At 37.1% G+C, this 10,990-nt stretch overlaps 1 pseudogene; it reads right to left on the bottom strand.

Moving 5' to 3' along the window:
• Window positions 1–10,103: 10,103 nt before the first annotated feature.
• LOC116471814 (small ribosomal subunit protein uS19-like) lies at window positions 10,104–10,569 on the bottom strand (annotated as a pseudogene).
• Window positions 10,570–10,990: the final 421 nt, after the last annotated feature.

The raw sequence follows: 10,990 nt of genomic DNA on the forward strand, positions 1-10,990 counted from the left end.
GCCTCAATCAAAACCCTTATTAACAGTTTAATTCTTGGCTTTTAAAGAAACTCTGAAGTGCTTTTTGCTACATCTGACCTATGTGTACATAACATAGAACTACATCGTAGGAACAGCATCCCATTATGAATTTAAGAGAATTAATTGTAATGTTTCTAAAGAAGCTTTGATATATAATCATGCTGAAAAATCTTTCATTTAAAACCTGAAAGGTAACAATTGACTTTTTAAATTTTAATTGGAAAGATTATCAAGAAATATCTGCCTTCTATGATTATTTTCTTTAATTTAAGAAAAATTGACCGGGTGCGGTGGCTCACGGCTGTAATCCCAGCACTTTGGGAGGCCGAGGCGGGCAGATCACGAGTCAAGAGATCGAGACCATCCTGGCTAACATGGTGAAACCCCGTCTCTACTAATAATACAAAAAATTAGCTGGGCGTGTTTGCAGGCGCCTGTAGTCCCAGCTACTCGGGAGGCTGAGGCAGGAGAATGGCCTGAACCCGGGAGGCGGAGCTTGCAGTGAGCCGAGATCGTGCCACTGCACTCCAGCCTGGGCAACAGAGCGAGACTCCGTCTCAAAAAAAAAAAAAAAAAGAAAAATTAACATAATTATATTTATTGGTATGTTGGTAATTTCTTGTTTATTAGATCATTATGTCAGCAATTATAGCCGTGTGTGTATATATATGTGTATATATACATTACATACATACATATACATATATGTATATTATATATACATATGTATATGTATATAATACATATGTGTATATATATAATACACCTGTGTGTGTGTGTGTGTGTATGTATATATATATATATATATATATATACACACATATATTTTTTGAGATGGAGTCTCCCTCTGTGGCCCAGGCTGGAGTGCAGTGGCACCATCTCGGCTCACTGCAACATCCGGCTCACTGCAACATCCGCCTCCCAGGTTCAAGTGATTCTCATGCCTCAATCTCCTAGGTAGCTGGGATTACAGGCATGTGCCCCATGCCTGGCTAGTTTTTGTATTTTTAGTAGAGACAGCGTTTCACCACGTTAGCCAGGCTGGTCTTGAATCCTTGACCTCAGGTGATTCGCCCACCTTGGCCTCCCAAAATGCTGGGATGACAGACGGGAGCCACCGCACCCAGCCAGCCTTGCATACTTGTAATATATCTTTGCCTAAAGGTTTTTATAAAGTAGGTTTCTTATCACACAAATCATTGTTCAAATGATGGTTTTTCCACTTACTATCTGAATGACCTTAGGGAAATTCTCTAAAACTGAATCTGATTCTTTTTCTATAAAATTACTGTATTAATGCCCACAGTTTTATAGTTGTTATCCGTGATAGAAATAACGCATGTAAAGTTTCTACTACATTTCTAAGCACATAGTAGGCAGATAACATACTGATAGCTGTTATTTCTTCTATAATCATGCACATGGTGTGGTATACACTAGACTGGGGTTCTAATTTCATTATTAAGTTTATCTGTTGACCTTGGGTAACTCAGTCTCTTTGGAATATTCATAATACCATTTATGTTTATGAGATTTTTGCAAATTCTCCAGATTTTATTAAAAAGAATATGTGCCTTGGTGCTTTGTATGTTAGATATTTATTATCTTACATTAAAACAAAGAGATATAGGGTTGCGTTTCGGGAAACAGAGAAGTATAAGTTGTGGCATAGAATGACAGATTACTAGGTAAAAATGTTACCTGACTGAAGATATAAATCAGTGCTTCTGAAGCTAAGGGAATTGGAGAGGAGGGGTTATAATAACAGGAAAGTGAGTGATTAGAGTGTCCTAATTTTGTGCTCATTGATAAAATAGAAGGATGAAGGGATAGTTTGAGAGGAAGGAGACAAAGGTCAGCTTTGAGAGGACACAATAAGCCTCCAGATAACGATGAGAAGTGGACACTGGTGGATGGACATAGTCTGATGTTCCCAGGGATACTGACAGGATGTTACTGTCAGCTGGTGCAAAAATTATCTCCTTGTTTGTTATTGCCTAAAATTCTTGATCAAGAATTACATTTTTTATATATATCACCAGTGAGGTAAAAAGTTCTATGCTTTTGATTGAAGATGTTTTAAAATGATCTGTAAGCAAGTTTATTAAATTATCTCAATATATACACAGATGTATGTCATAGCTTATACCTAAAAACTGCCTGTTTATAATATCACTACTTTCCCTTTTTCCTTTCTTCCCTGTCACTCACCTGCCTACTCACCTAACTTCCTTTCATCCTTCTTACATATTTACCTGGAGAGGGAGTGTTCATCTCCTCTCTCATGACATATTTATATCTTTGTCTAAAGCCTGTGAATATTAGGACTAAAGACTACATCCCTAATTTCTTGATTTTCTCTGGGGATATTTGGTATAAAGACAGAAATTTAGTAAGCAAATGACATTGTAAAATTTATTAAATAGAATTAATTCCTTTCCATAAATATGAATAAGTGGTTCTTAAAGATAAAATGTCAACTATTCACTCACCTCTTTGATAGGTCATTGGCCACACATGCCATATGGCAAATGTGGTGAAGTTAACACAGGAATAACAGGATATTCTTCTTTGAAGACGCAAATTATGACAAGTTAATTCTAGAATGGCTAAGATAATTAGTAATTGCCTACTCTGAACCTGACAATATATTATGCTCTTTGTATACATACGTTAAGTCTTAAGTTTAGAGCAACTCTGGGATAGTAAATGGTATGTGGTCCATACTATAAAGAAAAAAGAGAATTAAAAAAACACAAGGGTTCAGTCCACACACAATAGTAAGCAGCAAACTGATTATTAATGTAAATGTAAGTGATTCTTCGATAACCCCAGAGCCAGCCAATGGAACAAATGTTTACCATCCTACTTCAAAATTTTTCATCATCATATAAACAATGATCTATTATATACATCTGTAAGAATTATTACAAAAATAAAGATAAAACTCCAAATACATGAAATCGGTGTTTTAGATACCAATTTATTTTTTATTTTCAAAACTGGAATTTATAATTTTTACACTTACAGAATTTGCATAATCAACAGGAAGATGCTGAAGATACCACTGTGTCATTGGAGAACTATGCAGTGCTTTTCAGGTTGAAGGAAAGCATCTATCACCAGCTGCATGAGCTCAGGGGAAAAAAAAATATGTTGCAAGAATTCATTATGTTTCTCCATTTCTAGCCCCTGTTCCTATTCAGGTACAGCAGCACAGATGGTGTTGTGGTAAAGACACATAACACTGTCAGGAGCTGTAATATATGACACAAATCTGGCGTTCCACATTCCCACAAGTTTCAAGGTTAAGATAGAAACTGGTCACTTTTCTGACATTCAATTAACTTCTTTTCTTTGAATTTGCATTAAAATATAAAATTATTTTTATGAGAGAATCTTCCCTAATTCGTTCATTTCTATGACTCTATGAGTTTATTTTACTAACATAGATCCAATAATATTTTGAATTATTTTAGGGTATCTTGTGTTGTCATAAGTATGCTCTTAAAAGGTATTCAATTAAAAATTGAATTATACCTAAATTAATGAGAGAAGCTTAGTAAAGGGGTTAATGGATAGTGCTTTTAGAAATTCAAAGCTATTATACCTTTCTTCTCATATATATACAGTTTTCATATATATGGTTTACTTGAAGTAAGAATATGAATATACTCTCTTTTATCAGTAAATAACAGGTTGTTATAGATTATGTATATATGAGAATATTCTTTTCTAGAGACTATAAATTACAAAGTTTCATAGGATTACAATATTTTCAAAAACTAAATGGTGAGACAATATCCTACTAAGTGTGAAAAGGCAGTAAATTTCAGGGAATACAGAAAAACATTTGGTCTTCTATAAAGCACATATAGAAATAACCCTAAAATTATAGGCTCTTCATACCAGATTTTTCCTTTGAAATTCAAACACAAATTCATGTTCTCTCTCTCTCAAGTCTTCATCCAGATGCCACTTCATCACAGGGAACAGAACAATGAGCCATCTTCCAGTTAAAAAACTAAAGAAATTAAAATATGTATCTGAATATAGATGGTATTTAACTCAACAGATGTTAAAGGATATTGGTTAGTGTGCCTTCCCATAAAAGGCTGAATAATTTTTCTCTTTTGGATGTACAAAGTAGAACTTAACCGAAAGAGTGAATATGCTTTTAAAAATGAGCACCACTGGGCCGGGTGCGGTGTCTCATGCCTGTAATCGCAGCACTTTGGTAGGTTGAGGCGGGTGGATTACCTGAGGTCAGGAGTTCGAGACCAGCCTGGCCAACATGGCGAAAACCCATCTCTGCTAAAAATAGACAAAATTAGCCAGGTTCGGTGGTGGGTGCCTGTAATCCCAGCTACTTGGGAGGCTGAGGCAGGAGAATTGTTTGAACCCAGCAGGTGGAGGTTGCATTTAGCTGATATACCATTGCACTCCAGCCTGAGCAACAGAGTGAGACTCTGTCTCAAAAAAAAAAAAAAAAAAAAAAAAGAGCACCACTGATGTAGAGGCATAAAATTAAGTTGTTTGTCTTTGGAAAGGTAGCTTTAGATTCCCAAAACATTGAATCACAAAGGCTAATGTTGATAAGGAGCTGGAGGCTGTGTTATATTTAGGACAATATAAAAGTCTTTAAAATATTTCTGGACCAAAATGGATTACTGGGCAAATACACTGTTCCTCAAATTCAATTTCTCAAAGGAAACTAACAAAATTTACTATATTTTTGTGGATATAAAAGGAAATTTAAGGAGAAAGCAGTGAGTATTTTATATATATATATATAGAGAGAGATATCTATAGAGATATCTATAGAGATATCTATAGATATCTCTCTCTCTATATATATATATATGTATAATTACGAATCAGGCTCCAAAGATACCCTGAATGACAGAAATGATGGGAGTAAATCTAGGAAGTTGGAATTGATAATTTTCCATCTACATTCCCAACTAGCATATGTGGAAGTACAAATAAAAAACAACATTAAGTTCTTTCTGTGGGACATAAACCTGAAATCAACAGTGCCAGAAGTGTTATGTGGTCACCAAGAAATGTATTTGATATTACTTCATATTAATAGAGCTTTGTTGTTCAGAAAAATACCTTGATAGGCACTAATAATTGGGGTTGTATTACTTACACGGTGTTCTCCTTTACTCCCCCATTTAGCTTGCAGCATGAGATCCAATCATACTAAACCTCAATCAGTTTCTCAAAGGCAACGTGTTCTCTTAGGAGGTGGAAAATAATTCTCCCCACTACCTTGGGTTGAGGCTTCAGATTTTACCTTCAAGACCCCATGATCAAGTCAGCTGTCCCTCTTATGTCTTCCCATTACACTCTCCTTGACAATTCTATCTCTGATCACCCTACTTTGTAGTTGTTGGCTGGCTTGTTTGAGTTCTCCCATTAGACTGAACTCTATGGAGGCAGGGCCATGTCTATTCTGTGATCATATTTGCATCTTCTATTCCTAACAGAGTACCTGGAACACAAATGGCTGTTGAATAAAAGTATTTAAATAAGAAAAGAGATTGTTCAGTCCACTCTGCCTGTGTAGACAACTGTAAAGAAGTGCTCCATTCTGAAACATTGCATGTAGTGTTAAGTACCTGGCTAAAAAATGTACCTGGAGGAGAAGCTACCAATAGGGAGAGGGAAAATATTCTATATAATGACAGAGTAGGCACCTTCAATAAGAGAAGCACTAGAAAGAATACAACATGCTTTTTTTTTTTCCCCTCAGATGACTATAAACTGTAGCATGGAAGAAAAAAGATGTTTCCTATGTAGCATGATCAGAGGACGTAGCTATTATTAATGGATAGAAGTAATAAATGGATTCTACTTCAGCATAGGCAAACATCGACTAATGAATAGCCCTGTCATAAAATGACACTGGATCTTGCGGCATAGAATGTTGTTATCATTAGGATGGCTACTTTTGAGAGGAGGAATGGAAGGAATTGATGAGTTCATGTATTAGAAAGACTAGAAGGTTTCTCAGGCATATTTAATGTTATGTGGGGTAACTAGGTTAAAGGAAAAAACAGAAATTGGAGTGACAGTTTGGTGACTGCTGTTGTATTTGGAGGTGACATTTGCCAAGCACTTACTGAATACAGGCACCTCGCTAAAGCTTTACCATGAAAATATCAGCGTTTTCTAATATTAGGACTTGATATCTGCTAATCTTGGAAATGTTTGAATTCCCTATTACTATGTGACTCTCCAGATCTGTTTCTAATTTTGTATTTCATTTGAATACATTTTTTTAAAACTTAAGTGTATTTATTTAATAAATCCTTACACAAAGCTATGTGTCAAAAACATTTCAACACTTTGATAAAAATGAAATCATTTAATCCACATGGTGTGATTTTTATCCCTAATTTGCATAACTGAAGCATAGAGAGGTTAATAGTTTCTGTGAGGTCACACAGGTGAAAATAGACAATGCTAGGACTCCAACCCCAGTTCTCTATATGGTTGGGATCATCTGAAGGAGCACCTCCCAATCGAATGGCCACGTGGGGCGCTAGTTCATTCTGTTTAACTATTATATACTATTGTATGAACATCCTGATATAAAGGTTCCAAAGCCTTTATTCCAATTTGTGCTATTTTGTTTTAGGCGTATGTCTTAGAAGAAACATATCATCATTTGTAAACAATATCAACATTTGTAAACGTATCCAGTCTGATTATGCTTTTTAATTAATGAGTTTAGTTTGTTTACATTGATTTTCTTTATAGGTATATTTGAGTGTATGTCTACAACCTTATTTCACATTTTCTATTTGTGCCATTTTTTTCTTGACTGTGTTTTTTCTATTTATGCATTTTTTTGAATTAAAGGTTTCCATATTCCTTCATTTACATATTTTTTTCTCTCCGCAGATTTAGAAAAGACTGATTCTATATTTTAGTGATAACTTTAAAGTTTAATATCCATGCTTAACAATATATCTTGATTTAATAATTTGATGACCAGGTAATACTGATATCTTTCCTTGAACATAATAACTTCGGTATGTGTAAACTATTTGGTAATCATTCCTCAACAATTTATTGTTTATATTTTTCCTTAAGCACCACATACACAGACATGTAGACACACACATACATAAAATCATATATACAGGTTGTTAGCTACTGAATATTATTAGTTCTTAGCTATTCTAAAAATATTTGTATTCACCATTATCTTTCTACCTAATGCTTTTCCTCTGATTACATTTTTCTTTTAATTAAAATTGATGCTTTAATAATTCCTTTACTAAGAATTTATTCGATGGACTCTTAATCTTTGTATGAATGATTTTAACTAGAGATAATATTTTAAGCTGACAGTTATTTTCTCTCTAGGTTTTGAAAGCACTTCTTGCATTTATTTCAATTGATAAGGACATTTTCCTTTGGTTTAATTATTTTTTTTTGCTAGTTAATATGACTTGTCTCTGGATTTTAAAAATTTTAGTTTAGCATTGATGTGTACAGTTTCTCTATTATGTGTTTAGGTGGGAATATGTTTATCCTCTTTAGTACTTAGAGTGCCTTCTGAATCAGAATCTCCATGTCCTACCTTGATTCTGAAAAGTTTATTACCAGGTATTTTTTCAAATATGACTTCCAGCTCATTTTTCTGAGACACTTATCAAATATATGCCAGAGCTCCCTATTTTATACTTTATATATCTTTAATTTTTTATATTTATATATTTGTGTTTCTGTGGTGTGTTCTGAGTAGATTCGTCAATATCATTTTGAAATTCAGTCAGTCTTCCCAATGGTGGCAATTGTGTCCTGAGTTTGGTCTGTCTACCAAGGGAAGTTTTTTGTTTTTGTTTTTGTAATTGTCATGACTACATATTTCTTTATTAAGAGTCCTTATGGGTTCCTTTTCTGTCTTCTTGCTTGTATTTGATCTCTGTTTCATTAAAAAAAATAGATGTGATTGTCATTTTTTCAGTTGAGCGTAAACTGTTAATTATTAATGAGTTTTACATCTTATACATATGAACATTTCATCTTGAGTGAATTCAGGTTCTGGTTGGCGGTTTTGCGAGCTACCTTCCCTCCCTCCGTCCCTCCCTCCCTCCCTCCCTTCCTCCCTTCCTTCCTTCCTTCCTTCCTTCCTTCTTTCCTTCCTTCCTTCCTTCCTTCCTGTCCTTCTTTTCCTTCCTTCCTTCCTCCCTTTTGTGCAGGCTGGAGTGCAGTGGTAGCAATCAGGGCTCACTGCAGCCTCGACCTCCTGGGCTCAAGCCATCCTCCTGCCTTATCCTCTCAAGTAGCTGGGACTACAAGTACAACTATCACATCCATCACATCCAGCTAATTTTTTGTAGAGCTAGAGTCTTCTTCTTTTCTTTCTTTCTTTTTTTTTTTTTTTTTTTTTGACAGAGTCTTGCTTTGTTGCCCAGACTGGAGTGTAGTGCTGTGATCTCGACTCGCTGCAACCTCTGCTTCCCGGGTTCAAGTGATTCTTGTGCCTCAGCCTCCCAGGTAGCTGAGACTACAGGCACGTGCCACCATGCCCAGCTAATTTTTGTATTTTTTGCAGAGACAGGTTTTCACCACGTTGGCCAGGCTGGTCTTGAACTCCTGACCTCAAGTGATCCGCCCACCTCAGCCTCCCAAATTGCTGGGATTACAGGTGTGAGCCACTATACCCGGTCTTATTTTTCTTACCATTCTTCAGCTGTTTTGGAACTTAGGTTGTCAGGTTTGTTTTGTGTGGGAGATTCTTTGTGGTTTTTATGTTTCCTTTATTTTTTTTTTTTTCCGAGACAGAGTTTCGCTCTTGTTGCCCAGGCTGGAGTGCAATGGCATGATTTCTCCTCACTGCAACCTCTGCCTCCCGAGTTCAAGCGATTATCCTGCCTCAGCCTCCCGAGTAGCTGAGATTACAGGCATGCGCCACCACGCACGGCTAGTTTTGTATTTTTAGTAGAGACAGGGTTTCTCCATGTTGGTAAAGCTGGTCTCAAACTCAGATCACTCAGGTGATCCGCCTGCTTCAGCCTCCCAAAGTGCTGGGATTACAGGTGTGAGCCACCGAGCTGGGCCTATGTTTCCGTTTTAAAATTAATCAGTTTGTTGGTTTGCCTCCAGCTTGCCCTCTGGTGCTTATTCAAGAACCGAGTTTTAGAGTAAAAGTTTGCTACTCTGACTCACGGGAAAGTAACAGAGATGGCCACTAAGCAAGCAGAGAACTCGTTTCATTTCTTAGCTTTGAAAGTGTGGCTTTCTGTTTTCATAATTCCACAAGTTCGTATCATCTGTAGCCCAAGAGAGCGCAGTTTTTTTGTTTTGTTAAGCCTCCTCTAATAAGCATCAAGAGCTCTGGGCATTCAATCTTTGCCATAATAAGCAGTAGGCCTGGCTCTATACATCCATATATGGGAGTACTTTTAATCCCAATGGCCCCAGAGAAACTGACCTCTTGTCACTGCCTGCTTTGGAGCTTTTAATCCCAGAAGGCCAGAGGATGTAGTCCTACTTATCTCATATTTATGGCTCATGAAAATGTCTGTCCAGTTTTTAAGGCCAGCTCTGTCTTTCACGTTTCCTCTTTTTCTATTTTATCTAAAACTGCTTTGTAGTGGGGGCAGGGGTTGCATCATAGCGTGATTTTACTGTCTTCCTGTCATGAAATGATGTCTTACTCATCAATTCATCATCTGTGCTTGCTTTTGTTTATGATCATGGAGACTTACTACTATATTTATGTTAGGATAGTGATAAAAAAACAGAATTGGACTTAAAACATAGTAACATGGTGGTGCTATTGAAAAGTCAAATACACATACACTATATAGATTGAATAGAACAGAGCAGTGGGGAAACAGTCATCATGGTGTATTCAAATTTGCATCAGCAAACTGAACTCAGTTTGACAATCACTTTCTAAATGGTGATTCGGTTTCAACAAAACACCTTCTGTGGTGAAAAAAAAAAAGCAGTATTGTTGATTTGCATACTATTGGTATAGTTGTTTTCTTTGTAGTCACTTTATAAATGTCTTTTTTTTTTTGGAGATATGTGTGTCTTTATTAGCGGAGCCACTACTTGAGGGGGATGAAGCGGGAGGAGTGGGTGGCCCCAATGCCAGGCCGGCTGTGCTTCACGGGCTTGTAGGTGATAGAGAACTTGCCCAGGTAGTGGCCGATCATCTCCAGCTTGATCTCCAGCTGGTTGAAGGTCTTGTCGTTGTAGACGCCCACCCTGCTGCCCACCATCTTGGGAGGGATGATGATATCCCGCAGGTGCGTCTTCACCACTTCCTGCTTCTCTATGGTCAGCGCCTCCTTCTTGGCCTGGCATACGCGCCTCAGCAGCGAGTGCAGCTTGCGCCTCAGCATTTCGCCGCAGGCCGTGGTTCAGCCGCCGCAGCTGGCGCGCACCGTTCAGCTGCCTCAGCTGCTCAAAGGACATGTCCAGCAGCTGGCCCAGGTCCACACCGCGGTAGGTGAACTTGTAGAAGGTCCGCTGCTTCTTCTCTACCTCTGCCATCTTGCCGGATCCTCTGAAAATGATTCTGTAAGTGCCAGAGTCCTTCACATATAGATTTTAACCTAATTCTATATATGATTTTAATTAGCTGATATATTAAAAACAATGTCAGTAAATTTTTCCCTTCAAGGAAGCCTCAACTTTGAGAAATGGTGAATTACGTGAGGTAAACCTCGTATTTATGTGAGGAAAGCTCTGCACTGGTTTTGATTCTCACATTTTAATTAGCTGATATATTAAAAACAATATAAGTAATTTTTCCCCTCCAGGAAACCTCAACTTGGAGTAACGCTGGATTACGTGAGCTAAACCTCGTAATTTTGTGAGAAAGGCTAAGTATTGGTTTTGTTTCCCACATTTACGTGAGGAAATTGAGGCACAATGTTAAGTGTCACAAGGTCAAGTAACTAGTAAGGGGCAGGCCAAGACAGAAATCTGT

The sequence above is a fragment of the Hylobates moloch genome, unplaced genomic scaffold, assembly GCF_009828535.3.
Source record: "Hylobates moloch isolate HMO894 unplaced genomic scaffold, HMol_V3 SCAFFOLD_6, whole genome shotgun sequence".
NCBI classification, from domain to species: Eukaryota; Metazoa; Chordata; class Mammalia; order Primates; family Hylobatidae; genus Hylobates; species Hylobates moloch.